This window comes from Pongo pygmaeus, chromosome 16 (genome assembly GCF_028885625.2).
Source record: "Pongo pygmaeus isolate AG05252 chromosome 16, NHGRI_mPonPyg2-v2.0_pri, whole genome shotgun sequence".
NCBI classification, from domain to species: Eukaryota; Metazoa; Chordata; class Mammalia; order Primates; family Hominidae; genus Pongo; species Pongo pygmaeus.
The window spans coordinates 84,597,487-84,604,303 of NC_072389.2; the positions used below are offsets into that span (position 1 = coordinate 84,597,487).

The following is a 6,817-nucleotide window of genomic DNA, read 5'->3' on the forward strand; positions in this document are numbered from 1 at the left end:
AAAAATAAAAAACAAAAAAAGACAATGCCTGCTGAAAATTTTGATTGGAATTACATTGAGTATATAGATAGATTGGGAAAGAATCATCATATTGGGCAATTTTGTATCTCCCAATCCAAAACATGGCATGTATCTCCATTTATTTAGTTCCTCTTCAGTTTCACAATGTTTTATAGTATTCAGTGTAGAGGTTTGACAGATTTATTTTTAGGTATTTTAAAAATTTTTGGTGCTACTCTAAATGAGATTTTCAAAATTTCACTTTCAAATTGTTTGCTCCAACAGTTAGAAGGAATAAATTCAAGACTGGGTGCGATAACTCACACCTGTAATCCCAGCACTTTGGGAGGCCGAGGCAGCCGGATCACTTGAGGTCAGGAGTTTGAGACCAGCCTGGCCAATATGGTGAAACCCCATCTCTACTAAAAATACAAAATTATCTGGGCATGGTGGCACATACCTGTAGTCCCAGCTACTTGGGAGGGTGAGGCAGAAGAATTGCTTGAACCCAGGAGGTGGAGGTTGCAGTGAGCTGAGATTGCACCACTGCACTCCAGCCTGGGCAAGAGAGTAAGACTGTCTCAAAAAAAAAAAAAAAGAAGGAATAAATTCAATGCTTGATAGCATAGTGGGGTGACTAGGGTTAAACAAAAATGTACTGCACTGGTGAGATGGACAGCCTAAATACCGACTTGCTCACTACGCATTATATACATGTAACAAAATTTCACACATGCCCCACAAATTTGCGCAAGTAAGTAAATAAAAGTCACTTGTAGAATAAAGTAACACAAAGCAAAAAAAAATTTGCTGCTAAAAACTTTTATGATGAACTCTCCTTCCTTTCACAACAGGGATGTTGGAAGCACCCAGATATACGGGGAATTCCTGTAGCACTCACTGACAAATGCTGTAGAAGATAAGATATCAAAAAGCTGAAAGTAGAAGAGCAGAATGACTAATAAGACTCCAGAGAAGGGCATAAAAACCTCCCTTCTTCTGATTCCCTTAATTATACCTCTCACTTTCCATTATGGGGTGTGCGTTGTTCTGGTGGTGAGAGCTGATGGGGGCGGATCCTACAGTGGAAAAAGATCAAAGGCCCTGGGCCCTCTTATTCTACATTATCTCCCTAGCACATCTGCATGCATAGCTTACAATATCTTCTGTACATTGGAGACCTGGCATCTGCCCTAAGTTCCGGGTACGTATCTCTCACAGGCCCTTAGACTCAGCCTCTCTAGAATGAAACTCACAATCTTCCCTCCAATTGTTTTTCTTTTCTTTTTTTTTTTTGAGACAGTTTCTGTCACCCGGGCTGGAGTGCAGTGGTACGACCTTGGCTCACTATAACCTCCGCCTCCCAGGTTCAAGCGATTCTCCTGCCTCAGCCTCCTGAGTAGCTGGGATTACAGGCACATGCCCCCACGGCTGGCTAATTTTTGTATTTTTAGTGGAGACCATGTTGGCCAGGCTGGTCTCAAAGTCCTGACTTCAAGTGATCTGCCCACCTTGGCCTCCCAAAGTGCTGGGATTACGGGCATGAGCCACTGCGGCCAGCCTCAAACCTGTTTCTTATCCAATGTTTCCTTTACTGCAAATGGAAACCTCCTCCACCAGCTGCGCAACACCTAATAGGAATTGTAGTGAATATCCAGTAAATATTTGTTGTATGCATGAGTGAATGAAGATTGGTAGCATAGAAAGTGAATTTACTCTATATAAGTTTTGAAGAAAGTTAACTCCTTTGAGCTGGCTTGGGGTGTCTCATGCCTGTTCCCATAATGCTAGAGGCATCATTATTTATTTCTTTATTTATGAGACAGAGTCTCGCTCTGTCGCCCAGGCTGGAGTGCAGTGGCACGATCTCGGCTCACTGCAAACTCCGCCTCCCGGGTTCACGCCATTCTCCTGCCTCAGCCTCCTGAGTAGCTGGGACTACAGGCGCTCGCCACCACGCCCGGCATTTTTTTGTATTTTTAGTAGAGACAGGGTTTCACTGTGTTAGCCAGGATGGTCTTGATCTCCTGCCCTCGTGATCCACCCGCCTCAGCCTCCCAAAGTGCTGGGATTACAGGCATGCACCTGGCTGAGGCATCATGATTTAAATAAAGTTCCATCAGACTCTGTATCAGAGCAGGTCCTTTCTCCTGTGTTGCTCTGGGACCTCACTGAGACCACAGCTACAAGCAGGGAAGAGGGTGGGGCACTTTTGATTCTGGGGACACATATATCATTATTCCTCACAATGACTGTCTCTTGTTTCTCTTTTTTTTTTTTTTTTTTTGAGAAAGAGTCTCACTGTTGCCCAGGCTGGAGTACAGTGGCGTGATCTCAGCTCACTGCAATCTCTGCCTCCTGGGTTCAAGATATTTTCCTGCCTCAGCCTCCTGAGTAGCTGGGACTACAGGTGCCTGCCACCATGCCCGGCTAATTTTTGTATTTTTAGTAGAGATGTGGTTTCACCATGTTGGCCAGGCTGGTCTTGAATTCCTGACCTCAGGTGATCCACTCACCTCGGCCTCCCCAAGTGCTGGGATTACAGGCGTGAGCCACCACACCTAGCCTCTTGTTTATTTCTATATCACCTGGGCCTTGGCTTAGTCCTAGAATGCAGAGATAATAAATGTTTGAATGAATGAATGAATGAAACAACTCCATTGTCTAAGTACTATTTGTCCCTTTTTATAGATATCTGGGGCTCAGAGACTGCCCTCCCTAGGAAGCAGCAACAACTTGGGGACAAACCTAGTCCTCTCGGTCCCCAGATCAGTGATTCCTCCACTGCATCAAGAAAGTTGTAATTACTTGCCCTTGGTGTCTTGGAAAAAAAGAAAAAACAAAGTTGTAATAACTAAGCACAGATTTCATTTCATCTTCTTTCTAACTAATAGTTCTTAAGTGCTTCCTGCATACCAGGATGAAGCTATTGGATGAAGCTATCAATGTCCTCTTGAAAGCACAGCCACAAGATTTTGAAGAGGGGGAAAAAAAAAGCCTTTCCGCTAGGCCCTGACCTGAACCAATTCTTGGTTATCTAAAGCAGTGGCCTCCAAATAAAAATGCCCAGGACCCTCCCCCAGAAATTCTAATTCATGCATCTGAAGGAGAGGAGATGCCTGAAAACCTCTATTATAAACACTGCTCTGGGCTGATGTGGTATATAGCCAGCTGCTGCACACAGTTCAGCAGGAAGGCAGCAGAAAGGAGGGTGAAGAGTAAGCATCGTTATTACTTTATTCACATACATTAACTGAGCACGTACTATGTCCCAGTCACTGTTCTAAGTCCTAGGGATACAGTAGTGGACAAAACAAAATCCTTATTCTCCCTCATTCTATGGGTGGTGGGGTGTAAGATGGGGAGACAATGACCAAGTAAAGAAACAGGGCCAGGTGAGGGTGGCTCATGCCTGGAGTCCTGGCACTTTGGGAGCCTGAGGCAGGTGGGTCATTCCAGCCCAGGAGTTTGAGACCAGCCTGGGCAACATGGTTAAACCCCATCTCTACCAAAACAAACAAACAAACAAACTTTAGCTGGGTATGATAGTTCATGCCTGTAGTCCCAGCCACTCAGGAGGTTGAGGTGGGAGGATCACTTGAGCCTGGGAGGCAGAGGTGAGCTGAGGTCACGGCACTGCACTCCAGTCTGGGCAACAGAGCAAGACTGTGTCTCAAAAAGGAAGAAAGAAAAAGAAACAAACATGCAGGATAACCACTGCTTGTGGTGGTGAAGGCTTTAGAGAAAACAGAGTGATGTGCTGCAGGGTGACAGAGAAGGGGTACCCTAGCTCTCTGAGGAGGTGACATTTGAGTTGAGACCTGAATGACCAGAAGGAACCAACCCCACTCTAGGAGAAGAATATTATAGGCAGACAGAGTAGGAGACGGCAAAGTCACAGAGAGACAGTCTTGGCATGTGAGGCTGATGCAGTGTGAACAAAGAGAAGAACAGCCTAAAATATGGTTAGACAGAGATAGTGAGGCAGGAATCATCATTTAAGGTCTTCAAATTAGGAAAAGGGTTTAGAGTTTCTTCTGGATAGTTTTAAGCAGGGAGTGACATGATATGATTGCTTTAATTGGCTTGTTTTAGCTGCTGGATGAAGACAAGAGTCTAAGGGTTCAGTGTGGGAGCAGGGAACCAGTGAGGAGGCTCACAGGAATCCAAGCTAGAGACGATGGTGGGTGCGGTGGCTCATGCCCGTAATCCCAGCATTTCGGGAGGGTGAGGCAGGTGGATCACTTGAGGCCAGGAGTTCAAGACCAGCCTGGCCAACATGGTGAAACCCCGTCTCTACTAATAATACAAAAATTAGCCGGGTGTGTTGGCGTGCACCTGTAATCCCAGCTACTCAGGAGGCTAAGGCAGAAATATTGCTTGAACCTGGGAGGCGGAAGCTGCAGTGAGTGGAGATTGCGCCACTGCACTCCAGCCTGGGCAACAGAGCAAGACTCCATCTTAAAAAAAAAAAAAAAAAGTGAATATAAATGACTACAAAACTGCCTGTGAGCTGCTACTCTTGGCACACTACCTATGGGGTAGCCCTGTCGCACAAGGAGCAGTCCCTCTGCTGTTGCAGTACACTGCAGCTTCAATAAAAGTTGCTAACACCACTGGCTCACCCTTAAATTCTTTCCTGGGAGAAGCCAAAAACCCTCCTGGGCTAAGCCCCCATTCTGGGGCTCACCTGCCCTGCATCAATATTCTTCTTTCCAGTAAAAACCTACTATGACACGGCACTCTCCTGGACATTTGATAAACTTACCTCTGTTTTCCCATTAGGTCTGTGAGGTGGTGTAGTTCTTGCCACTTGACAGGTAAGTCGGCGGAGGCTCATAGAGGGCCCCATGTCACAGCCCCTGTAAGGGTCAGTGCCACGACTGGAACCCAAGTGTGTGTCACACTGACCTCATGCTTGTCCACCACTCCACACAGCCTACCATGCAGGAAATAGGCTGGTTTCTGATGCACCTGGTGTCTGAGAGAAAGCTTTGGTTCTTTCACTTTTCAGCTTTGCCCTGGCCTGGGCCCAGGCCCTACTCCTGAGATCAGGCTTGTCCCAAGAGAGGCGGGGCTAGGGTGGGTAATTATCTCAGCGGTTACTGTGGGCTCCGTCCAGCTCAGGTGAGTCTTGGGATCCTGGCTTCTCAAATTTTCACGTGCACACAATTGCCTGGGGATTTGATTGAAACGCAGTTTCTGACTCAGCAGGACAAGGGTGGGGGTCCACATTTCTTTCTTTCCTTTTCTCTCTTTCTCTCTTCATCCAAAATCTTTCTAATAAGAGGGTAGGCTCCAGGGTTAGTTTTTGTAGTCTCGGCTGGCCCGTTGACTGCTGGCGCGCTCGAACTTCCAGTCCTTAGAGCAGAGGTAGGGTTTGGCTGCGCAGGGTCGCCGGGGCCTTGCCGAAATGCCGGTACACCTCTTGGCCCTTGAGAGAACCAGAGAGCAGGATGGTGCCGCTGCCCTTGGGGTAGTCCAGGGCCAGCTGGTCGAAAGTGAGGCTCTTGCCCCCTGCCCCGCCCTGAGGATGCGGCTGCAGCCCGGCTGGTCACACGCAGCGCACACACCTTCAGTTTGAGAACCTCCTGAACCCGCACATCATCCATTATGGTCCCCAAGACCACGGCCATTTTGTTTTCCCCGCCCCGAAGCTTCATCTTCCGGATCATCTGAGCAAGAGTGACCGGTTGGTGCGACTCATAAACAGCGTCTTCAGTACAACCTGGTTGAATATGGAGTTGATTTGTCTGGCCAGAAACCTGTACAGCTTGACCAACAGCCTCAGGTAGGTATCCTGGCTCTTGGGCTCCTTGCACGGAACGTTTTTGATCCTTGTTGGGGCGGATGTCAACTTCCATGATGGCGCCTCCTGCTCGGCCAGGTCCGGAAAGCCATGTTTCTAAATTCTAACAAGCCCCGGGTGATGTTGTTACCAAGGTCCACCTGCCACAGTTTATAGAGGGCCGTGGAGGTGGGAGTGGGGTGGGGTAGGCAGAGGAGAGAAACAGGAGGCTGCATTTGGGACAGCTGTGCTCACCCTCACTTGTAACTGACTCTTGTAAATTGTCATTAGTAAACTTCTCAACACCCACCCTCCTCCCCCATCAGTATGATAAAGAAAGAACATCAGAACATCTGTGTTCTTGGTCTCCCAGGGAAGCCCACCCAGTCAGGACCCCAGGATGTGGCAGGCAAGTCCCTCCCTCTCCCTGAAGCCCCAGTGACTCCAACTCTAGGTGCTTATGCTGGGGTGGGGGCAGGGCATGGTGAATCTGCAGCTGCTCCCCACATTGTTGGGGGGAGCGCATGGTATGCGGGGAGAGGTGAGGAGAGGACTTTCCTCTTCCTAGAACTTCTGGTCTGGTCTCCAGGGCACAGGTGTTAATGAAGATGGAGGAATGGCCTCTTCCTAATGGGCCTTTCAAGGCCTGCCAGAGCTAGCAGGGTGGGTGGGGGACAGGGAGGAACTTGTTCTTCCCGGCAGGGACAGGAACCCGCTGGATGCACCGCTTTGACCTTGGCTCATTGTAAACATGCTCTAATGTGGGGCGTTGAAGCCAAGAGATGGGACAATTATCATTGCAAGGGAAGTTATCTTAAAGTTAATTTATAAATTCCAGTCAAGGTCCTAAAGGAATTGTTAGAAGGGAGGGTGGTAGTGAACTTGGTAAATTCATTTTAAAATCACTGGTAAATGGGAGAGAAAAATCAAGTAAATGCTGAAAGAAAAAAGAATGTAGGGGGCTATAACAGTTATAAAAGATATACCAATGTCATGTAGTAGAAAGCCCAAGTCCCACATATACTTTAA

The 6,817-nt window shown here is 47.6% G+C and overlaps 1 pseudogene; it reads right to left on the reverse strand.

Annotated features, from left to right (window-relative positions):
• Positions 1-5,304: 5,304 nt before the first annotated feature.
• On the reverse strand, positions 5,305-5,864 carry LOC129014002 (large ribosomal subunit protein eL18-like; annotated as a pseudogene).
• Between the last annotated feature and the right edge of the window lie 953 nt (positions 5,865-6,817).